This window comes from Podarcis vaucheri (assembly GCF_965113315.1).
Source record: "Podarcis vaucheri genome assembly, chromosome: 6".
Taxonomy (NCBI): domain Eukaryota; kingdom Metazoa; phylum Chordata; class Lepidosauria; order Squamata; family Lacertidae; genus Podarcis; species Podarcis vaucheri.
Genome location: NC_138764.1, coordinates 99,567,738 through 99,593,368, shown reverse-complemented (window position 1 = coordinate 99,593,368; position 25,631 = coordinate 99,567,738). Strand labels below are relative to the sequence as shown.

The 25,631-nt window shown below is 43.8% G+C and overlaps 1 long non-coding RNA gene across 1 annotated transcript in view; it reads right to left on the bottom strand.

The window, feature by feature from the left end:
* Positions 1-799: 799 nt before the first annotated feature.
* The window catches only part of LOC309534445, a 54,803-nt gene continuing 29,971 nt past the window's right edge, over positions 800-25,631 (bottom strand). The window contains exon 3 of the long non-coding RNA XR_014220733.1: positions 800-981. This is a non-coding gene — a long non-coding RNA (uncharacterized lncRNA). The remainder of the gene's footprint in view (positions 982-25,631) is intronic.

Sequence of the window (25,631 nt, the reverse complement as noted above, 5' to 3'; positions counted from 1 at the left end):
TGTTTTGGGGGAACAGTGGGCGGGCGGGTGTGAAGGACTCCCAGGTCCTGAATGGGGTAACTGTGCCCCTGAAGGACCAGGTGCGCAATGACCTGGGGGTCATTTTGGACTTGCAGCTGTCCATGGAGGCGCAGGTTAATTCCGTGTCTAGGGCAGTTGTTTATCAGCTCCATCTGGTACACAGGCTGAGACCCTCCCTGCACGTGGACTGTCTCGCCAGAGTGGTGCATGCTCTTGTTATCTCCCGCTTGGACTACTGCAACGTGCTCTATGTGGGGCTACCTTTGAAGGTGACCTGGAAACTGCAATTAATTCAGAATGTGGCAGCTAGACTGGTGACTGGGAGTGGCCTAGTGTTTGGGTCCTAGTGCTCCCATTGTGGGGAGCAAATGGATACACATAGCAGAGGTGGATTTAGGGCAGATTTAGGCCAGTTCCCCTGGACTGGGTGCTGAGCCAAGAGGGCGTTGTTGTAGCTATGATATAGTGCACACACAGAATGGAAGGTGAGAGTCATGGGGCAAATTTTGACATGTGCACAGGGCATGGTTGAAGTTTGAAGGACCAACGTCTGCCGCTGTGCACACACAGACATGAATTCAGGAAAGAAAGAGCGGTGTGTGTGTGTGTGTGTGTGTGTGTGTAAATCATTTTAGGCCCTGAAATGCATAACATTTGCCACATTTCTATATATGCAAGATAAATTTAGAGCAACTCAGTAACCAACTAGTGGTGATAAATTAGCATAGCATAAATTACCCGGCAGTCTCCACTGTTTCTTTAAATTCTTGGCTGCGGTGATTTAATCTTGGCAGAGCGTGACTTCCTGGTTTGACGTCATTTGCTACGAACAATGCAGAAATTATAGCAGGCAGCTGTGTTGAACTCCACATCCCTGCCTCAGCCATTCTCTTCTAATGAATATGCAAATAGGAGGACAGCCATCTTGGATTGAATTGTTGGCTCTGCGTTGGTTGTCTCCTGCTGGGCATGTTAAAAAACAAGACTGTTTTCTACAGATGCTCTTTTCTACAGAAGAACCGCCATCTTGGTGCTTGCTGTGCATTGCTGTAGAAGAATCCAAAATGGCAGCCCTAATGCCATCATAGGAATTTAGCAATGTCTAGGCAACACGATGGGGGACGCAGGTGGCGCTGTGGGTAAAACCTCAGTGCCTAGGACTTGCTGATCGTAAGGTCGGCGGTTCAAATCCCCGCGGCGGGGTGAGCTCCCATCGTTCGGTCCCAGCTCCTGCCCACCTAGCAGTTCGAAAGCACCCCTAAGTGCAAGTAGATAAATAGGTACCGTTTTATAGCGGGAAGGTAAATGGCGTTTCCGTGTGCGGCACTGGTGCTGGCTCAACAGTTGCAGCTTCGTCATGCTGGCCACGTGACCCGGAAGTGTCTTCGGATGGCACCGGCTCCCGGCCTCTTGAGCGAGATGAGCGCGCAACCCTAGAGTCAGTCACGACTGGCCCGTACGGGCAGGGGTACCTTTACCTTTACTTAGGCAACACGATGACCATGTATATACGCAATAGACAATCTTTATAGAATTCCTTCAAACCATGACAAGCACAAAATGAAATCTTTAGTCTCAAAGTTTCTGAAAATCTTTAAATGATGCGAGGTACCAGACTTTGTACGGTGAAAGACAAGCTGTAACTTTGTACTGCTCCTTTAATCCCAAACTCCTTGTATTTGTATTGTTACTTTGCACTGTACCTTTAAACTCAACCTCCTTGTTATTAGCACCACCTGGAGTTGGCTTTATATGTTTTTCAAAAAATATTGTTAGCAGCAGTGACTACACTATTACATAAGCACTGTTCCACAGCATTTGATATTTTCATTTACATACAATCATTCAAAATAAGATGGGGTATGTACTCTTGTTCATTACTGTTTGTATTATAGTTTATAATTTTTGTAAAGTGATATGTCATGCAGGTCATTGTCTGTAAAATTTTATTTTTGGTTTATGAAGCAATTCTATATCCTCCCACCACACTGACGAAGAATTCTACAAAACAGTAGTCAATATCTGGAATCACTGTTCAGTGTTGGACATCATATTTGCTGAATACACAAAGCTTCACAGCTTGTCTTTCATCGTACAAAGTCTGGTACCTTGCTTCATTTAAACATTTTCAGAGACTTTGAGACTAAAGATTTTCTATTGCATATGTCCATGGTCATTGTGTTGTCTAGACATTGCTGACATTCTCTTTGCAACACAGGGGTTTGTTTGGTTAATCATAGGAACTTAGGCAGCTGAGTCAATATGGTCTATACAGACTCATACAGCCCAAGTGTCCCATTTTTATCAGGACATCACAAATTTCCAGAAGACCCCTTGGCTTCTTATTGAATCCCAGAATGTCCCGGGATCCATGCATCCTCTCCTGGGCAGCTGCTACTGAGGAGCATGACTTTCTTTTTTTTTTTTAATAAAATTTTTATTGGTTTTACAAAGTTTTTAAATAACAAACAAACACTTAAAAAGACAAACATACACGTATAGTTTCATAGCATATTTTCATAAACCTCTTTTCTTGGACTTCCCCTCCCCCCCCCTTTCTGCATCCCAATGTCCATTATTTTTTTTTAGCAACTCCCAATTGTTACTTCGAACCTCTATCATCTTAGTCTTCTCTATATTCTGACCTTATATCACTGTAACCCTTTGTCTCTGAAAACCACAACACTTTAACATTCATTGAGTTTATAATAGTCCTTAAGGTAACTTTTAAATTTTCTCCATTCTTCTTCCACCGTCTCCTTTCGTTGGTCGCGGATTCTGCCCGTCATCTCAGCCGATGTCATATAGTCCATCACTTTCATCTGCCATTCTTCCAAAGTGGGTAGATCTTGTGTCTTCCAATACTTCGCGATAAGTATTCTTGCTGCTGTTGTGGCATACATAAAAAAAGTTCTATCCCCTTTAGACACCAATTGGCCGACAATGCCCAAGAGAAAGGCCTCTGGCTTTTTAGGAAAAGTACATTTAAGTACCTTTTTCATTTCATTATAGATCATTTCCCAGAAAGCCTTAATCTTCGGGCACGCCCACCAGAGGTGATAAAAGGTACCTTCAGTCTCTCTACATTTCCAACATTTATTATCGGGCAAATGGTATATTTTTGCCAGTTTGACTGGGGTCATGTACCACCTATAAACCATTTTCATAATATTTTCCTTTAATGCATTACATGCCGTGAATTTAATACCGGTGTTCCATAACCATTCCCAGTCAGCTGACATGATATTATGCCCAATGTCCTGTGCCCACTTGATCATAACCGATTTGACTGTTTCATCCTGTGTATTCCATTTCAGCAACAAGTTATACATTCTAGATAAAATCTTAGTATTGGGTTCTAATAACTCAGTTTCTAGTTTTGATTTTTCCACCTGGAAGCCAATTTTCCTATCCTGTTTAAAAAATTCCATTATTTGACGATATTGAAACCAATTTTGTACTTTATGTTTCAATTTCTCCTGGCTTTGTAGTTTAAACTTATCTCCATCCTGTTCCAAAATTTCCCAATACTTCGGCCATCCGACCTCCATATTGAGTTTCTTCACTGCTTTAGCCTCCACTGGTGACACCCATCTAGGGGTTTTGTTTTCCACCAAATCTTTATATCTTGTCCAAACATTATATAGTGCTTTCCTAACAATATGATTTTTAAAAGCGCTATTAGCTTTGTCATACCATAGATATGCATGCCAACCAAAAGCATTGTTGAAACCCTCCAGATCCAAAATGTCCGTATTCTCGAGGAGCATCCATTCTTTCAGCCAGCAAAAAGCTGCTGCCTCATAGTACAATTTTAAGTCCGGCAGGGCAAAACCCCCTCTTTCTTTTGCATCTGTCAATATTTTAAATTTAATTCTGGGCTTTTTGCCCTGCCAGACAAATTTCGAAATATCTTTCTGCCACCTCTTGAAACATTCCATCTTGTCAAGAATCTGCAAGGTCTGAAACAAAAATAGCATTCTAGGCAATACATTCATTTTGATCACCGCAATTCGGCCTAACATTGACAATTTCAAATTTGACCATATTTCTAGATCTTTTTTAATTTCTGACCAACATTTTTCATAATTGTCTTTATACAAGTTCACATTTTTAGATGTCAAATAAACCCCTAAGTATTTGACCTTCTTAACCACTGTCAGCCCTGTCTCTTCTTGGAATTTCTCCTTTTCCATATCTGTTAAGTTTTTTCCTAAAACTTTGGTTTTTTGTTTATTCAACTTGAATCCAGCTACCTGGCCAAACTGTTGTATTATTTCTAGAACCTTTTTCGTACTAGTGATTGGCTCTTGTAAAGTCAAAACTAAGTCATCTGCAAACGCTCTTAACTTGTAATGTTTAGCTCCGACCTGCACTCCTTTAACCTGCTGGTCATTCCTTATCATATTCAGCAACACCTCCAGAACTGAAATAAAAAGTAATGGGGAAATTGGGCACCCCTGTCGTGTTCCTTTTTCTATCTTAAGCTCCTCAGTTACTACATTGTTTACAATCAATTTAGCCTTTTGTTCAGAGTATATTGCAGCCATACCATTCTCAAAACTTTGGCCTACCCCCATCCCATGAAGGTTCTTCATCATAAAGCTCCAAGAAATATTATCAAAGGCTTTCTCCGCGTCCACAAAAATCAATACTGCTTTAGTGTTTATATTCACCTCTAGCTTTTCCAAAATGTCTATTACATTCCTTACATTGTCTGCCAGGTGTCTTTTAGGGAGAAAGCCTGCTTGGTTCTTATGAATCCTTTCCATCAACACTCTTTTAAATCTTTTTGCCAAAATGTCTGCAAAAATTTTATAATCCGCATTAAGTAGTGATATTGGGCGGTAGTTCTTCAGCTGAGTCTTTTCAGTCTCTGTCTTTGGTATGAGTGAAACATATGCTTCTTTCCACGATTCAGGTGCCTTCTTTCCCTCAAGGATCTCATTACAAACTTCTTTTAATGGTTGAGTCAACCATTCCTTCAACGATTTGTAATATCTAGAAGTCAGTCCATCTGGTCCTGGAGATTTGCCCAATTGCATGTTCTGAATGGCGGCCTCTATCTCTTGTTCTGATATTGACTTTCTCTCTTCCCAGTGTCTTAATAATTTTAGCAGTGGCTGTTGGGAGAAGCCTCACTCTCCTCTAATCAGAGTGGACATCAGGGAGCAGAAAAAAACACTGTCGTGATGGGCTGGTAGCAGAGCAATGGTGGTGAAGCACAGAGATGAGGAAACTAGGAGCCAGGCCCACTCTGCATCGGCCAAGGGCACCAAGAAGGCCTGATCACATGGTGTGCACCAAGGGAGAAGGTCTGACTGCACTGGTCAAGCTGCGCCAGAGGGGGAGGATGTGCTGGCAGATAAAGAGCAAGGGTGTCCCATCACCTCCTGGAAAATAAAAGGGGAAGAAATGGAGGCAGTGAGAGATTCTTGGGAGAAAAGCAATGACAAACCTAGACAGCATCTTAAAAAGCAGAGACATCACCTTGCCAACAAAGGTCCGTGTAGTAAAAGCTATGGTTTTCCCAGTAGTGATGTATGGAAGTGAGAGCTGGACCATAAAAAAGGCTGACTGCCAAAGAATTGATGCTTTTGAATTCTGGTGCTGGAGGAGACTCTTGAGAGTCCCATGGACTGCAAGAAGATCAGACCTATCCATTCTGAACAAAATCAGCCCTGAGTGCTCACTGGAAGGACAGATCCTGAAGCTGAGGCTCCAATACTTTGGCCACCTCATGAGAAGAGAAGACTCCCTGGAAAAGACCCTGATGTTGGGAAAGATGGAGGGCACAAGGAGAAGGGGACGACAGAGGACGAGATGGTTGGACAGTGTTCTCAAAGCTACCAGGATGAGTTTGACCAAACTGCCGGAGGCAGTGGAAGACAGGAGTGCCTGGCATGCTCTGGTCCATGGGGTCACGAAGAGTCGGACACGACTAAACGACTAAACAACAACAACAAAGATGGCAGTGGTGGTGGGGGGCAGTGGGGGGTGCGCATGGTGGCAGGCAATGCCCTGAATTGTGATTATAATAATTTGGAGGGTATGCTAACTCGCAGTTGCTCTCCAGGGATTCAGGCAAGGGACCTGGAGATGCTGGGGACTGAGTGTTGAACCTTGTATATGTAAAGTAGGTGCTCTACACTCCTTCCATTTTGTTCACTCCATCTCTCAACCGCCACTTTGTTTTTCGTTCTGGCAATTCAGGCATCTTGCAAGACATGGACCACTGTGTGATTTAATAGCCTCCCGCAATCCAGTCAGACCTCACTGGGGTGCAAAGATATCAGACTGGGTTTCTTGCCTAGACAAGAACTCAATTTATGTTCCAAGAGAATAACAAAGAGATAGGATAGGTTGGTGCTTAACAGACCACAAAGTGCAAAGGCAAAGCTTTGCTCCACAACCTGATTTAGCGCTATGATGCAGCCTGAGATTACATGAAGCAATAGGGAAATGATCTTCTGATCATGTATAAAGTGCTCCCCACTCCCCACTGAGAGACAAGAGCTATTCCGCGATACAGACTGGATAAATGAGCAAGCCTCTGCCACAGATAAGAGGGTGTACTCTGGGGAGAGACCTGATGCCTAACTTAGCATTGTTAGAACGGTGGTGTTAAATCACTGTCAATTACTGCTGTTGTCACAGGTCACTAAGTTTAACTTCCGCTGTACGTAGAATTGCCGCTGTGCATGAAACGTATGTTTCCCTCCCAATTTGATTGCCATTTGATCCCAAGGTTTACAATCCTCCACCTCCCAAATATACATTGCCCCCCAGCTGAGGATACTTTGAGCCTCTAAGGAACTTGATTCTATCCAGTTTATGAAAGCTTATGCCACTATCAATCTGTTATGATATCCATTGCTGCTTTCACAGAAACAAAGACCTCTCTGGAAATTGCTATCTGATATCAACTGCCTAATATCCAACACTGGGTCCAAATATCACTAAGAGCCAAAGAGTAGTATCAAACATTTTGTGAATAGTCAACGGTAATGGTGCTGAATTTTGCATTTCCCAGCTTAGAGATGTGAATCTCAGTGGCTTGCAATGTTGACTTCAAAGGAAAATCTGAGCTATAGTAGAACTTCTCCATCTCAACCTGCCCAAAACTTTGGTCGAGGAGTGAAACGAAATATTTGACTTCAGAATCTATTGAGCAGGGACAGCCAACATGTTGGCCTTGAGAGGTTTTATATCATGGTGGTTGTTTATTAAATAATTTGCCACTTAATTCCAAATTAAGTTTTGAAGCAGTTTTTAAAAAGAATAAAACAAAGATTAAAATACAAATACCCATTAATTAAAACATGCAGTAAAGCAATCCTATTAGAATAACACCAATTAAGGCAGCAGATTGAGAAGAGAGATCAAGGGAATGATGGTGTAAACTGATGAGCTCTCAAAAGCTGGCAGAATGCTTTGATCTTAACAGGAATTTTTCTAAGGTGGGGTTCATGCATTTGGATCATAGGAACCCTTACCTTCAAGGTGATCAGCCAGCGTAATTGTTTGAAATATTTGAGCTAACAGAACCAGTGGTCAGGGATGATGGGAACTGTAGTCTCAAACATCTGGAGGGCTGGAGTTTGCTTATGCCTGAGATAGTACATCTAACATTCTAATCCTTGATTTTATGTTTGAGTGTGCGGCCATTCAGAAACATACAAAGAAATAAGTCCTCCATCCAGCAGAGGGCGCTGTGAAAAATGGAGCTGCAAGTCTTGTGATCCCTGGCCCTTGCTGACTGGGGATGATGGGAATTGGAGTCAAGCAGTACCTAGAGGGCACTACGTTGACTACACCACCATAGAGGAGATCTGGGGAGAGCAATTTAATTCCATTTCTAGTAGTTCTTGAAGCTACCCTAGGTATAGAAAAAAGCATGGAAAATTGTGTACAGTGGTGCCTCGCAAGACGAAATTAATTCATTCCGCAAGTTTTTTCGTCTTGCGATTTTTTTCGTCTTGCGAAGCACGGTGTCGGGAAAGTTTTGGAAAAGCTTCAAAAATCACCAAAGTCTTCAAAAACCTCAAAAAAGGCTCCCACATCGCGTTCTATGAGTTGCTCCTCGAAGTCAAGTCGCAACTGTATTAAAGGTGTTAAGAAAAAGGAAACAAACTTGAAAGACGTTTCCGTCTTGCCAAGCAAGCCCATAGGGAAAATCGTCTTGCGAAGCAGCTCAAAAAACAAAAAACCCTTTCGTCTAGCGAGTTTTTTTTGTCTTGCGAGGCATTCGTCTTGCGAGGTACCACTGTATACCGATCTACTTTCTACTAGGATTTTGAGTCAAAGCAAAGTTGCTTCTCTCCCACCCCCCATATTTTTTCCAGTTTCAAGGGATGAGGGATAATGTAGCTGGGAAAAGAGGAGACTGAGAGGAAATATGATAGCCATCTTCAAAGATCTCAACACATTCTTTTGACTTGCCCTTCTTCTGCAGAGCTTAGACAAAATTTTATAGACCCACTCCTATGTCAATCTAGCTTCCTACCTGGAGAAAACCAGGTTTTACACTTGCTGAATAACGTCACTAGCGCTATACCTTCCTTGGTGGCCAAGTTTCTTTTTTTAGCTTTTAAGCGTCGCAAGACTAAAATTGACTGTATTGATATGGGGCTATCTGTTTAGCCCATTTTAGTGTTGACTAAGTTCTAAAATCTTCCTGGAGTTTTTAACTGTGTACTGACAAATGTATTTTTTTACTGACTGACGGTCGAATAAAATGATTGATGATGATGATGAGATCTCAATGGCTGTCACATGGAAGATGGAGCAAGCTTGTTTTCTCCTTCTCTGGAGGGTAGGACTCGAACCAATGGCTTCAAGTTACATGAGAGGAGATTCTGATTAAACATCAGGTAGAACTGTTCAGCAGTGGAATGGATTTCCTTGGGAGGTTATGGACTCTGGTTCCTTGGAGGTTTTTAAGCAGAGGTTGGATAGCTGTCTGTCATGGATGCTTTAGTTGAGATGTTGGGAAACTGTGTACGTGCAGCTACTCACACAGAGTTAATTAAGGTTTGGCAGACAGCCAGAAGACAATCTGAAGGAGTAAGTCTGTCTGGAGATAACAGAGACATGGAGACAGCTCCCTGATTGGTCAAGCTCTCTCAAAGGAGTGATAATTAATGGTCTACTAACTGGAATGCGTTAGTTCAGAGTTCGTGGTTCAGAGTTCTGTGTCAGTATAGGAGTTGTGAGTTGTGTCAGAGAGAGCTAGCAAAAGATCCATGTTCTGTTCCTGTAAATAGTCCACTGTATATAATAAACACCTAACTACAAGTTCCTGGTTCCTGCTTCGTCTATCCTGTCTGCAGCCAAGTCGCAAATTGCTTCTGTGGATTCTGCGTTTACTCTGCTAGGTCCTGCAACTAGTCAGAAAGTTGCAAAACACAGAATAGGTTTTGCCAACTCTGGACCCAACTCTGAGCCTATTATTCTGTGATTCTATCCTCTCTTGATTTAAGTGCAATAAGCCCTTTTTGCTGAAAACTCTTCCAGCTGTTGCAGCTTTGATCACTCCCACCAGCCTGACACCACGGTATATGCCATCCTGTCAAATACTGGTAGATAAACCTCAACCTGGTTCAACAGCCCTCGAAGGGTAAACAGCCTTATTTGCTAATGATCCCCTTGCCATTTACATGCCTGTAGGTCTGTTTACTATTTTAGCTGCAGCTGTCAGTCTCAAAACAAAGAAACAAACCTGATAGAGCTTTCAATTTTTCAGAGGCGCATATTACAAATTCAAAATGATACTCACGGATTAATTGAGCCTAGAATCGAGTTCACCATTCCGGGTGAACTTGGGACACAGCTTGTAGTTAAACTATACAATTGTCTCTCACAAGAAGCAGCGATAGTCACCAACTTGTTTGGCCTTGAAAGAGAAATTCGTGGAGGGTAAGGCTATTGATGGCTGCTATTCATGATGACAAGTTCCACTGTAAGAGTCAACCCTCTCTCCACTGCAAACTAGCCAGATTGCTCGGTACCAACTTCTCTTACTGATGTCCCCATGTTTAATAATTGGTGAAGGTTTCTTTCTTCTTTTAAACCTAGACAAGGACAAAGGAGCTTGTGGTGGACTTCAGGGGACAGAAGAGCAACGTCCAGCCACTTCTGATTGATGGGGTCTGTGTGGAGAGGGTAACAAGGTTCAGATTTCTGGGCATTGAATTACAAGAGGATCTGTCCTGGAGTGTCAACAAAAGGGGGCTTGTGAAGAAGGCGCAGCAGAGACTGTACTTTTTGAGAATACTAAGGAAAAACCATCTTCCGCAGAAACTGCTGCTTGCCTTCTATCACTGTGCCATTGAGAGCGTGCTCACTTATGGCTTATGTGTGTGGTACGGAAGCTGTACTACCCAGGACAGGATGGGGTTGTGCAGGGTTGTTAAGGCAGCAGAGAGCATTGTTGGCTGCCCACTCTCCACCTCAGAGCAGATTTATGCCACAAGGTGCCATAGGAAGGCACTGGACATAGTAAAAGATCCATCGCATCCTGGTCACTGTCTCTTCGAGCTCTTGCCGTCGGGACGGAGATACAGGTCGATGAAGACAAGAACGAGTCGTCTTAAGAACAGCTTCTTCCCCAGAGCGATCTCGGCCCTGAATGGGAAGCCCGGACTTTGAAAGTCATCTAATCTCCCTTGCTGTATTATACTGTATTGTTTAATTAGTGTTTTTATGGAGCAGTCAAGTAATTTCGTTGTCCCCGAAGGGGGCAATGACAATAAAGATATTATTATTATTAAGCATATGAAGAAGAAAGGCACATCCCCGTTTGTAGCACAATCCAAGGAGGAAATAATAATAATAATAATAATAATAATTATAATTATACACCACCCATCTGGCTAGGTTTTCCCAGCCACTTTGGGAGGCTTCCAGCACAAATAAAAACATAATAAACCATCAAACATTAAAAACCTCCCGATACAGGGCTGCCTTCAGATATCTTCTAAAAGTCAAATAGTTATTTATCTCTTGGACATCTGATGGGAGGACATTCCACAGGGAAGGCCCCCTGCCTGGTTGCCTGTAACTTCACTTCTCACAGTGAGGGATCTGCCAGAAGGCCTTTGGAGCTGGACCTCAGTAGGGGACGATGGGGTTGGAGACACTCCTTCAGGATACAGCTGAAAGTGCACATCAGGTTTCTTCACCAAAGACCTTGGAACGGCCAATGCAATTCTATCTGCAGACAGTGCTTTAGTGACTTCAGAATGCCAAAGAAGATGTCATCAGGGCTGGCTTGAGCTGTTGCAGAAATGTATTTGCAGTATATTTTATTCATATGCTGCCACATTGTAGACATCGGCAGAAATGATGCCATGGCATCTGCCAGAGGGTTCAGCTTAGGTATAGTTCCTTTAATGAAAACACCTCCAGGTTCCCAGCCCTTGGAGGCATCTAGAATCCTGAGGTCATTATGGTAGTCAAGCCTTACAAGCAACCAGGGATGGTGGGCGTTGGAGTCCATCAGCAACGCATGACGTTGCCTGTCGCTGGTCTAGTTCCTTGGTCTTCAGTAGGTGGCTTGCAGCTCCCTGCTGGGTCACAGTCTGATCCAAGGTTCCATGTCATGGGTAGCATCCAAAGAAACTCTTCCACTAGTGGGAAATTCCCATTGTTCAGCTGAAAGTCCTTGCGTCAGGGGAAATGCAAGGCTGGCATTTCCATGAGGTGAGATGCAGCAATTTACTTTGGGCCATTTGGGCAATATCTTGCTGGAAATTGGCACCAAAGCTGGCACTCCTTCTCCATTACTGGCGGGGGTAGCAGGGCAGATAGGGTGCCCATGGAGGTGCCACTGGGTGGACCAGCCCAGCATGAAAGGCAATTCACTAACATCTTTTTGGCACGTTGCCTCATTTCCCGGGCATTTTATGGACTATAATAATGGTTGTTATTTGTCACCGACAATTTGTTGCCGTCAAAGCTCTTGCTGCCGCTTTATTGTGACTTTGGATTTTTTTTAAAAAAGGGGGATCTTTTATGATATATTTTATGATAATATATTTTCTTATTTATGCTTATGCTCATGAAATTATTGCAAGCTGCTTGGAGACTACTTGCAACTAATAAGTTCAATTAATATTAATGTCGAGAACGATAAATAAATTTGAGTGCATGGGGAGCCAGCTAGTCCATTTGGAAAGGAAAAAGCTGTATCTGGAGAAGAGATGGAACTGGATAGGGGTCAAGAGGAGAAGGGGGTGGTGCTTAACCCTTTCCCCAACGGACTGCTATTTCTCCATGTCAAACTGTCTTCCAAGTGGCTTTGACTCTTGTGCAGGGCTGGATTTAGCTTTGATGAGCTACTGAAGGTAATAGGGCCCTTTATATGACCAGCTGTCCTTTGTCAACAACAAATTGCCACTGTTTTTTGTGTTGAATATATGCTATACAGTGGTACCTCGGGTTACATACGCTTCAGGTTACAGACTCCGCTAACCCAGAAATAGTGCTTCAGGTTAAGAACGTTGCTTCAGGATGAGAACAGAAATCGTGCTCTGGCGGCGTGGCAGCAGCAGGAGGCCCCATTAGCTAAAGTGGTGCTTCAGGTTAAGAACAGTTTCAGGTTAAGTACGGACCTCCAGAACGAATTAAGTACTTAACCTGAGGTACCACTATATTGTAGTTTATGGACCTAATAGGTATCTAAAGCCATTTGCACATGTTGCCGTGCAACCATTCCATACAGAATGTAGGCACCCTATATATAGAAATGAGCAAACCAGTGATATTTTAGGGAGCAGGCTAGCAGGCGGGGCCCATGACTTACATCATAGGAGCCTACACAACACAAAACACTGTTGCTGTATGTAGGTTTTATTTGTTTTTTTATCTTCTATTTTGGAAATGTACATCCAGTTGTTTTTTCCTTTAATTTTTTTGCCCCCCCCCCCAAGAGAGCCCTAAGCTACAGCTTGTTTGGCTTATACGTAAATCTGGCACTGCTCTTGTGTGGTTTTAAAATGAGGAGAAACAGGCATCTAAAATCCTGACTGAGAAAATGGCATGTTTTTTGGAGAGGACAGTTTGAAGTAATGAAATGACAGGTGGGGAAAGGGTTAAGTGCCTCTCCCCTCTCACATGTTCCCCTGACCATGATGGCACTCTGACATGCTGCAACATGGGCTCTGGCTGATCCTTGTGCGAGAAAAGACCCTTTTGCAGTGGACATCTCCATTCAAAGCACATTCATTCATACGCAACTGTTGGTTTCCAAAAAGGGGCTCTTGGCCGGGTTGTAAATGAGGTAAATTTGCAAAATGCTGCTCCATGCATGAAACCATTGTGGTCCAGGGCAGCATATATATTTAAAGACACCTTTATGTAATCTTTTTTTGGCGGGGGGCAGTGTCAGATTTACGTATAAACTAAACAAGCTATAGCTTAGGGCCCCACCCTCTTGGGGGCCTCCCAAAAATTTAAAGGAAAACAACTGGATGTACACTTCCAAAATATAAGTTAAAAAACAAATAAAATAAAACCTGCATAAAGCAACAGTGTTTTGTGTTGTGTAGGCTCCTATTTGTTATATGCAATTGGCTTTAGATACCTATTAGGTCTGTAAATTACCATATAGCATATATTCAACACAAAAACCAGCAACAATTTGTTGTTGACAAAGGACAGTTGGACATAGAAAGGGCCCCATTACCTTCAGTAGCTTAGGGCCTCATCAAACCTAAATCTGGTGCTGGGGGGGGGGTACACTGTTGAAAATATTTCACCAATTGTTTAAAGCCTAGTAGACAATGTGCCAGAATTCCCCCCACCCCCACTTTTTGGTAAGGATTGGAAAGCAAGTGCTAAGGCTGGTCTCAATAGGTTTGCATATGTTTGAAATACAGCCGGTCTTTACACATCTCTGAATTTCACAATAAAATTCTTCAGCCAAAAAGTGTGCATGAAAATGAAATTTTTGGGGAAGGTGTTAACAGCAATGTGCGACCTATGTTAAATTAGGGGGATTGCTTGTAGAAATGTATATATTTAAAGAAATAGGCACAAGACTGCTTGGTGACAATTTTGAATGGGGAATTAGCAAACTGATGAAGAAATAGGGCAAAATTAATTGTAGAAAAATTAGAAACTGGGAGAAACCAAAATGGACATGTTCATCTAATGCAGTGTTTCCCAACCTTTTTTGGGCAAAGGCACACTTGTTTCATGAAAAAAATCTCGAGGCACACCACCATTACAGCCCCGTGATGTCAGCGTGCAGCGTCACGCCGGGAGGGACATGAATTGCTAGCAAATTACATAATCACCTCCTTGAGGGCTGGCTCATCTTCTCCGAAGGCAGAACCCCATTAATTAACAGCACAGACTCACACCATAGCCAATACGAGGGGGGAAAACATCAGTCATGCACAGTCATGTACATGTGGGGGCTAAATGAGGACGAAGACCGGGCAGAGAGCAGGGTTCAAATCACCCCACCTGGCCAGGACAATCCCTGGGTGCTCCCTTGGGCCACTCGCCTGACCCACCTCGCAGGGCTGTTGTTGCGAGGATAACACGGGGAGAACCACGCGCGCCCCCGGGAGCTCCTTGGAGGAGAAAGCGGGCGATGAATGCAATGCACAAAATATATGAGAGGTGACCAGGTTTTGCAGGTGAGGGGCCCCCGCCAGCCTCAGCTTCCAACACCCGGTGCAACGACGCAGGCTGCGCGGGGTCTGCGCGGAAGAGCCCCTGCCCGCCCGGCCGCCGCCGCTGCGCTCATTCCATGCCCGGGAGAAGAGCGCTTCAAACAAAACGCCCGGCCCGCCAGGCCACCCTGGGAAACGTAGTTCGCGCACCCCGCGCGGGCGCGGAGCCCAAGGGCGAGGGGACTACGGATCCCGGCAGCCCCCGCGCCGGGGACGGAGGGGGAGAGGCCGGGTGCAGGGATGGAGGGACGGGTGGGCGAGCGAGTGAGTGAGTGGCAGCCGCCAAGCCTTGGCCGAGAGCCAGGAAGGGCCTCCCCGGAGGAGGAGGAGGAGGGAGGCGCAGAGCGGGAGGGAGGGAGGGAACCCCAGGGGTCATCTAGTGACGGCGCCCCAATCGAAAATTTGACTTTAAAAAAAATCTTTCAAATTTTTTAATTTTTCCCGCGGCACACCAGGCAACATCTCGCGGCACACTAGTGTGCCGCGGAACAGTGGTTGGGAAACACTGATCTAATGCCAAGCATCCAAGCATCAATTTGACTTTTAACAAAAGAAGCTGTCCAGTTTGCTTCCATCTACAGAAAAGCCGAACGAGACCACCAGGAACTCACCCCCCCTTTCCGTTCACCCTCCCCTCCCTTAAAGATGTGATCCATTAAACCTCCAATAATAATAAAAGAAGGAGTTAAGGAGGTCAGGGTTTGCCAAGGCCCTGATGAAACAAAGACTTTTCATCCATGAGCCGGGAATTGGATTACGATGTCGGGCAGCAAATTCCATCCACTCATTCGGGTAAAATGCCATTTTCAGAGTAAGTGGGTTGTGACAGCTGCAGGAGTGCATCACATCAGCGATGTTTGTTAACAAAAGTGAGGGGTGCTGGTGGAGGGAGGGAGAGAGAGAGAGAGAGAGAGAGAGAGAGAGAGAAGAGAGGCAGCTGAACTGGAAATACTTTGTATGCGTTTATTAATTTTTGATTGCTTGTGCCCAGAAAGGGAAAGTTAATAATGCATTACTGCCGACGGCGAGGCCCACTCCAGAGAGGAGGACATCGAAATGACTAAAGCAGTGAAGCGTGAAACGTGAACAACAAGGAGGAAGGACACCAGCCAGTAAGTTTCCATCACATGAGTTAAACTCAAACTGAAATGCCACGGCTAGTGACTTAGGAACAGAGCGAGGGCTGTTTACCTGACAAATCACTCCGTCAGATGTCAGTCTGAAGAATGCGCAAAACTCTTCCTGCAGCCGACTCTCTGGATGCTGTGGCTTCTGGTGCAAAAGAATGGTTGGCGGTTTAGAAACCGGAGTCCACCGGCTTTGTTTCCAGATAGAGGCTCCAGACTGAAGCTTCTTAGGGTCCAAATATCTTGGAGACAAATACAGGGAGATTGTAGGCAAGAGGCCTGAGAGTGCAGATGGACAAGTAGAGACTTAAACTCCAATGGCATTCCCAAGTGAGGAAGTGGGGAATGCAAAAATCAGTTCTAAGCTGATCAAATGTATATGATTTATTTAAATCATTTATAAATGGCTTAATATTTTTTTAAAAAACACTAAACAATGTGCACCATAAAAAGACCAGTGAACTATCTATCTATCATCTATCTATCATCTATCTATCATCTATCTATCTATCTATCTATCTATCTATCTATCTATCATCTATCTATCTATCTATCATCTATCATCTATCATCTATCATCTATCATCTATCTATCTATCATATCTATCTATCTATCTATCTATCTATCTATCTATCATCTATCTATCTATCTATCTATCTATCTATCTATCTATCTATCATCTATCTATCATCTATCTATCTATCTATCTATCTATCTATCTATCTATCTATCATCTATCTATCTATCTATCTATCTATCTATCTATCTATCTATCATCTATCCATCCCATAAAATCAGTAGAACAGTAATATCAAAGTATATAAAAACAAAAACAGGAATTCAGAGAATTCATATAGACAAAAACAGGGTGTGATCTTAAGGGACTTGGCAAAAAAGATAAGTCCTATGCCATTCTGTAGGGTACAGAACCAAGGATTTTCCCCTAAGGGAATCTAAGGGATCTTACAGGTCTATAGAGGGGCAGGTGGCTTTGTATTCCCTATAACTATCTCCAGTACATGTGTGTGAGAGAGGCTGAATTCATTAGCCCCCAGCTCTGTTTTAGCCCCCAGCTCTGTCCCTTTGAACACACTTAAGGTCCATAATATCTGGGTTCTCCATGAGTCAGAGTTAACAGAAAGTTTTCATCTCTGAGCTGCGGATCGCACAAACGCTATCTCACACATAGGCTTCTTAACACGCACAATTTGCACGCACGCACGCACACACACACACACACGTCAAACACACAGTCCCTTTCTGCTATCCCTCTCCTCTTCCAGCTCAGTCGATTCATCCGACAAGCCAATGCCAACGGTGGCACGTATTCTTATCCTCCCCAGACAGACTGACAGCACCTCCGGTCAATCCTATTAGGCGAAGCAATCTGGAAGTATTTGAAAATGTTATTCTTCCAGGATGAAAAGAAAAAGAGGCAGATCAGGGTACCTAATGCCGGCTAAAAGCTCCTCAGCTCCCATCCACTCCTAATTAAGCTTAGAGTGTAATCTCAGTGAACTGCAAACCTGTTCTGCTAACCTGAGAAAAGCCAAGACCTTTCTAAAAATTACAATTATTGTTATTTTTTTAAATCACAGAGCAGACACCATATACCACGAAACATGCAAATTACCTTCAAATGTAATCTGAAGACGAAAGTGGGGGTGAGGACAGGAACATTTCAGACAAGAATTAGATGGGAATTTACTACTGAATAGACAGCCAAAAATTGTTTTCTCCCATTGCCCAGCATTCCGCAGCAGTGGCTGATTTAGGTATTTATTCTTTAAGTGTTATCACCCAGCTTTGCTCTTATGGGATTACAAACTTTTCTGGACTTACTTTTTAAGTAAGGATTATTTAAAATGTTTAACATGATTTCATGCAAAAGACGGGAGCTCAGTTGGTCACCTTGACCAAAGCAACACTGCTCCAAGATAGCAGCCAATAATTCACCCTTCATTCTGACATTTCTTTGCATGGTTAGAGGTAGAAGTGGACCAAAAATGAGGAAAAAGGAACCTGGGACAATTAGGGGCTCTTGCTTCGTGTCTGGATTTTGCCAGGATATGTGATTACACCCAAGCCTGACCACCGTAGTTCATATGTTGGCTGCCCTTCAGGTTCAGAAGCTCTAACTAGTGCAGAATGCTGCAGCCAGGTTGCTGATGAAGTCACCCGGTGGAGGACATGCAAAACCATTGTTAAAACATCCTCACTGGCTCCCCAGCTGCTGTAAAGACAGGTTCAAGATCCTTGCATTAATTGACAAAGCCAGGGGTCAGCAACCTAAATGTGATGGCCTGGGAATCTGATTCAGAGGCTGAACCCGAGGAATCCCAGCTGCACAGGAGTCCTCACCTTCAGGGCCGGCTGAGCCAGGGCAGGGGCTTGAACCTGAAGGGCCCTCACCTGTGCTGGATCCTCAGGAGCAGTCACCAGCTGAATCCACTCTGGCTCCAGAGGTGATCGAGGACCCATTGTCTGCAGGTTCTCCTCTCCCAGCCCCGTCAGGGGAAGATGAGGCTGCCTCTGGGTCCAGTAACCCTCCAGCCTCTCCTGAGCTGCAGAGGCTCAGGGCAGAGAGGCGGAGGGAACTAAGCCTCGGACCGGACACGGACCACACCGCATGGTAACCCCCCGGGACCAGCACACTAAGGCCCATGGGCCACAAACGGCCCATGGGGGTCGTTTAACCCACCCATGGACCCCCGCTGCCCATTCGGGGACCCCTGTCACCTGCTCAGTTGGCTCCCGTGCGCCGCGCTAAACTGGTGCAGAGCAGAGTGGGGACTGCCTTCCGCAATGCTGACCAGCTTCCCATTGGCTGCAGGAAGCTCATGCAGCGAATGGGAAGCTGCGCATGCCTCCTCAGTGCCAGAAGGAGCACCAGAAATAGCATTTGTGCATGCATGTGTGCGTGCGCACACACTCTGGCCCACCATGGCATCTGCAGGATCATGAACTGGTCCAAGCCACAAAACCTTTCTGACCCCCAGACAAACCCTTGAACATCTTGGGTCTAGGGTACCTGTCAGGAATGAGCCAGCTCCAAGCGAAGAAAGCAGCCTGGATCAGAGAGGCTTAGATGTTAGTCATGCAGGGGAGAGCCGGCAGCTGCAGAATTCGGCTCTTTCTGACCATGATGGGCAAGCTGATAAGGCAGTAGATGAAAGCAGGCTAGAACACAGCCAAAGCTCGCTGGAAGCACAAAACGGTTTGGAAAAACTCAGAGACAGCCTCTCTGAAAAGGAGGAGGTGGGAGATGAGCCAATAAGTCCACACAGTCCGCGAATGGGAGGGTTGCTAGATCGGAAGCAAAACAAGAGACATAGGGTGCAAAAGTTCAATATCTTTTGTCAATGCCGGAAGGAGTCTTCAGAAGGGTCATCTTGAGTAATGATGCCGGAGGCTTTGTTAGAGCTGTCCGGAGTTATCTGTTTGTTTTTGCAATAAATCCTCCTTTTTAATTACTTACGCTTACTGTGTTATCAAGCTGGGAATCTGGACTCCTGACAGTACCTCAAGGATGACCAAAATCCTTATATCTCAGCTCGATCGCTGAGCTCATCTGCAAGAGCGTCACTGGCTGTTCCCCGAGTTGGTGAAGCTCACTGGCAACAACAGAAACCAAGCCTAGAGTGTCATTGGCACAGTCCTGTGGAATAGTCTGCCAGGAGAGATTTAGCGGGCACCTTCTGTGCCAACTTTTAAACACTTGCTGAAAACTTCTCCATTCTGTCAGGCGTATGCAGGCCACAGAGTGCATAGGAATGCAAATTTCCACAATAGTTAACTGATTTCTGATATTAACTTTTTTAATATGATTTTTTATCGTATGGCTTTATGTATAGGTGTTGTGAACTATCTCGATATTTCTTTATGAATTAGTTGCACATATATTTTCAAATAAATGAATAATATAAACAAATATGCATCATTATTACTTATAGTGCTTTTTCCTGGGGGTACACAAGCCCCTAAACATTTTGTGAATATTTGTACTTTTGTCCATTTACTGTATTTATTTTCCCTGATTTGAACTATAAAATGGTGATTCTCTTGAGTCAAAATGAGAGTACCCCTAATTTTTTTTAGAAAAAATTAGAAAAAACCCACACTGCTTATTTGTATTATTTAATTTCGATACCCACACTACCTCCGAGGGTGATAGTGTGGTTTACAATCTGATCTGATCTATGTGCAGTCGCACTCACCTCACCTTCCAAACTTTGGACTGGATTAGGAAAGACGAAAACGTCTGAGTTGTTCCGTGGATCAATCTAGCTCCAACCTCAAATGGGAACTACCATATTTTTCTCTCTATAAGACTCACTTTTTCCCCTCCTAAAAAGTAAGGGGAAATGTGTGTGCGTCTTATGGAGCGAATGCAGGCTGCGCAGCTAACCCAGAAGCCAGAATAGCAAGATGGATCGCTGCTTTCGCGATCCCTCTTGCTGTTCTGGCTTCTGGGATTCAGAATATTTTTTTGTTTGTTTTCCCCCTCCAAAAACTAGGTGCGTCTTATAGAGCGAAAAATACGGTAAGTCTTCCAAGTTGCCTTGTGAAGTTTTGAATTGCTTGGGAAAGAGCGAGCGAGACAAAAACCTTAAAGCAAAACAGCCACCTGGAGTCTAAGGTCTGTCCCCATGCATGTCTGACATTGCAATGCTATGGTGTCATATGTGTATTGCTTTGATTTTTTTTTAAATCTATTTATTAAATTTCATAAGCAAATTTTAAACAGGTTTTAAACATAAAATACATAGGGCAAATAAATATATTCAGGAATAAGAAAAAATACAAAGCAAAACAGATATTCAACAGAAAAACAGTTACCAAAAAGAGAAGAAAATCATAACAAACGCCAACCCAACCTGAAAAAGAAGAAAAAAGAAAAATTGTACCTCCAAATATTATATCTTATTCACTAGTTTCTTGACCTCCTCACACCTCCCTTTTTGTATTCCAATTCAAATATTTAGTTCAGCAAGTTCTTACCCTCTGTCATTTAACCTTATTCAACATCTTAAACTATGATAAAATATAATTTCCGTCATTATCAATCCAAATTTACATGTTCTTATTAATCTTATTACTAACACCACTTATTTTCAATCCAACGTCCTTTTAACATTCATTAATTTTACAGTATTTCTGTAAATAGTCTTTAATTTTTTTCCAATCTTCTTCCACCAACTCTTCTCCCTGGTCTCGGATTCTGCCAGTCATTTCTGCCAATTCCATGTAGTCAATCACCTTCGTCTGCCATTCTTCCAGAGTGGGTAGATCTTGCGTCTTCCAGTACTGTGCGTATCCTTGCTGCTGTTGTTGCATACAGAAAAAAAGTTCTATCCTTCTTTGGCACCAAATGGCCGGCAATACCCAAGAGAAAGGCCTCTGGTTTCCATATGTGTATTGCTTTGAACATCCAAGCCTTGTTCTTTTCTTTTTTCCTGCCAGGGACATCTTACTGGAGCAGGAGACAGATTGAAAGCGGGTGGGGAATGAGACGAAAGAGGGAGAACGATAATCGCCCTCTGATATAGCGAAGGGGCAGAATTATCCTAATCCTTTTGGGTGTGGTGGTGGTGGGGGACTGGATAAAAATACCGTAAGTAGAGATTATCTGTTTCCAGAGCTGTGTCCCGGGCTATACATTAAATACAAAAAACCCCCCACCCCCCCACTCCTCGCCACACACACACAAGCATATTAAAATGAAAGGTCAGGAAGATTGAGATAAGCTGGTGAAACACGGCAATTGAGAGCGATGGCTTCTCTGAACTTCTCCTATTATGTTCAGAAACACTTAGGGGAGGGGAAAAACATCCCGGTAAAAGGTGGATTATCGAGTCAGCGGGGTTTCTCCTGAATCTGCTCCAGAGCTGACCTCCACCTCCAACATCTAGCCTTGTCTAGGCAGAGGTAATGGTCTGTTCCCCCCACATTCTGTGTGTTATCTGTAGGGGAGAGAGGCAGCTTATCCATTATACTTTTTATTAAAAAAAACAGTCGCATGGGGTGGCAGCCAGGGCATCCTGTTGGAGCAGGAGACAGATTGAAAGCAGGTGGGAAACGAGCCGAAAGAGGGAGAACAATAATCGCCCTCTGATATAGCATCCTGCAATCTGCAAGCCTGGATGGATGCTTTCTGACTGCTGCCGCATGTTCCCTCTGTCAGCCCCAAGGCAGGTTCCGTTGTGTGGAGGAGTCCCTGTTATAATGTCAGCTTAACCTACCTCAAAGGGTTGTTGGGAGGATAGTGTGTATGAGGAGGACAATGTATGCTACCTTGAGCTCTTCAGAGAAAAAGTGAGATATAAATGTAATAAATAAGAATAAATAAGAATAAGAATAACCTTTGCAATACCTGCATAAAACATTTTTGTTTAGGTAAGCCTATGCAGACATGTCTGTATAGTTAAAGCTATGGTTTTCCCATTAGTGAAAACCATGTTGGTAGAAAGTGAGGAGCAATTAAAGAACCTTTTATTGAGGGTGAAAGAGGAGAGTGCAAAATATGTTCTGAAGCTCAACATAAAAAAACAACGAAGATCATGGCCACTGGTTCTATCACCTCCTGGCAAATAGAAGGGGAAGAAATGGAGGCAGTGAGAGATTTTACTTTCTTGGGTTCATGATCACTGCAGATGGTGACAGCAGTCACAAAATTAAAAGACGCTTGCTTCTAGGGAGAAAAGCAATGACAAACATAGACAGCATCTTAAAAAGCAGAGACATAACCTTGCCGACAAAGGTCTGTATAGTTAAAGCTATGGTTTTCCCAGTAGTGATGTATGGAAGTGAGAGCTGGACCATAAAGAAGACTGATCACCAAAGAATTGATGCTTTTGAATTATGGTGCTGGAGGAGACTCTTGAGAGTCCCATGGACTGCAAGAAGATCAAACCTCTCCATTCTTAAGGAATCAACCCTGTGTGCTCACTAGAAGGACAGATCCTGAAGCTGAGGCTCCAGTACTCTGGCCACCTCATGAGAAGAGAAGACTCCCTGGAAAAAACCCTGATGTTGGGAAAGATTGAGGGTACAAGAAGGGGACGACAGAGGACGAGATGGTTGGACAGTGTTCTCGAAGCTAACAGCATGAGTCTGACCAAACTGCGGGAGGCAGTGGAAGACAGGAGTGCCTGGCGTGCTCTGGTCCATGGGGTCACGAAGAGTCGGACACGACTAAACAACTAAACAACAACAGCACTACTAGTAGTAGTAGTACTATTACTATTACTATTACTACTACAGTGGTACCTCGGGTTACATACGCTTCAGGTTACATACGCTTCAGGTTACAGACTCCACTAACCCAGAAATAGTACCTCAGGTTAAGACGTTTGCTTCAGGATGAGAACAAAAATTGTGCCCCAGCAGCACAGCGGCAGCAGGAGGCTACATTAGCTAAAGTGGTGCTTCAGGTTAAGAACAGTTTTAGGTTAAGAACAGACCTCCGGAACAAATTAAGTACTTAACACGAGGTACCACTGTACTGCTTTCTACCCGGCAATATCTCAAGGACAGACGATGAAGCTGAGGCTCCAATACTTTGGCCACCTCATGAGAAGAGAAGATTCCCTGGAAAAGACCCTGATGTTAGGAAAGATGGAGGGCACAAGGAGAAGGGGACGACAGAGGACGAGGTGGTTGGGCAGTGTTCTCGAAGGTACCAGCATGAGTCTGACCAAACTGTGGGAGGCAGTGGAAGACAGGAGTGCCTGGCGTGCTCTGGTCCATGGGGTCACGAAGAGTCGGACATGATTAAATGACTAAACAACAACAACATGCAGACATGTGGAAAGTTACAAGGATTTTAATTTATTTTACTGATATTTTTACTGTTGATTTTTGTTTTTAAAATTTTTTAAGTACCTGTTTCTCACTGTCTTTTACAGATAACGTTTTTTTGGAGGGGGCGGTAAACTGCTTTGAGGTTTTATTACAATCCAGTGGCATATAAATTTTGTTAAATAAAATAAACAAACTGCATTTGTATAAATGCTTTACCCTAGTATATGCATTTCTGTACCCATTGGTGCAGAATAGCATTGCAAGATTTGGAGATGTGTTTGTTTGGAAGGATAGCTGTGTTTCAGTTCGTTTATTGTTATGGGAATTGTGAATTGGGTAAAGTCACCTTTAAATGCAAATGGAACCAAATCTCCTCCGTTGCTAGCTCTGCCCTGGAGCTAAAGCTCCTCCCCATTATAAAATAAAATATTTTAAAAAGATTTTGGGAGTGTGGTGGGCGAGAATTGATACACTCATATCAATAACTTGGAAACTCTAACTCATTAAAACTGCTCTCTCTCCCCATCTCTCTCTCTCTCTCTCTCCATGAGTAAAACTGAAAAGAACAATTTGGTGGCTTAAGAAATGAGAAGTTTCATTAGCTCCGTGGAGTGAGAAGGGAGAAAAAGGAACCTCCCGAGTAATGAGCAAATATTTCATGCCATTTCCCCACTCTCTTTGCCCTAGCCAAGATGCAGAGAAACTGATTACGGATTACTAAGTGTTTAATACTGTGTTTCAGGCACACAATTAACAGGCTATCTAAAGAGGTTTTCTTTTTTTAAAAAAAATAATCCCTCTAGAAATAATGATATTTGCCCATATTCTGAAGACCTGAGGGGGCATTTTTCAACTAGGATACCTGCTTGACTGCCTATTACCATATCCTTTTCTTCTTTCATAGGGAAAACTCCTCCAGGCAATGTACATAGTGCAGCCGTCTCAGCAAGTATAGAAGGGAGTGGGAGGTTTGGCTTTTCAATCCTTTGTTTATGTACGTTTGAGAATATAATAGACAAGTTCCATTCAGAGTCTGGAATGAGATCGGGCAAGCGGCGCCGGGGTGGTGGTGGTGGTGGGGTGGGGGCCAAGGCAAAAGATGTCTAGGAGTGATGCTGTTGCCCTAATTTTGCCCCCGTCTGAAACATTGCTGGGAGCTACACGGCAACCAGGGATGGCTAATGCCGGGCAAAACTCATTTCAAGGCCTGCTTCCCTGGCATTGCATGGAGCTGGGGTGAGCTATGCCGTTGCTTCTCTGCCAGAGGATGCTCTTGAATGACTGAAATCCTTCCCTGGGAAGTTGGAGGGAGTTTAATTGCTACATTGTATCGACGGAGGAGAAGGCAAGACCTAAATGGCTGAAGGAAGCAACACAGCAGTATGCCTGGTGTATGGGCTGTTGTTTGCAACTGATGGAATTAACCAACTGGACCACTGATGGGCAAGACAATGCACAGATTCCTGCTGTGAAATTAATGAAGGAGTGATACCATTCACCCAGAGTTTTGGTTTCCTTTGACTGAGGTCACCAGAGACTTAAGGGGTTCTGTAATATTTGTGTTTCAGTACAAATATGCCTGTTGTCTTTGTCCATGGAGTTTTCTTGGCAGGGATACTGGAGTGGCTTGCTGGTTCCTGCTCCAGGTGGATCGCGTTTAGTCAAAACTCTCCACTATGACCTGTCCGACTTGGGTGGCCTTACACGGCATAGCTCATAGATTCTCTGAGTTATTCAAGCCCCCTCACCACAACAAGGATGAAGAAGACCATAAAGAATTGATGCTTTTGAATTATGGTGCTGGAGGAGACTCTTGGGAGTCCCATGGACTGCAAGACGATCAAACCGATCCATTCTGAAGGAAATCAGCCCTGAGTGCTCACTGGAAGGACAGATCCTGAAGCTGAGGCTCCAATACTTTGGCCACCTCATGGGAAGAGAAGACTCCCTGGAAAAGACCCTGATGTTGGGAAAGATGGAGGGCACAAGGAGAAGG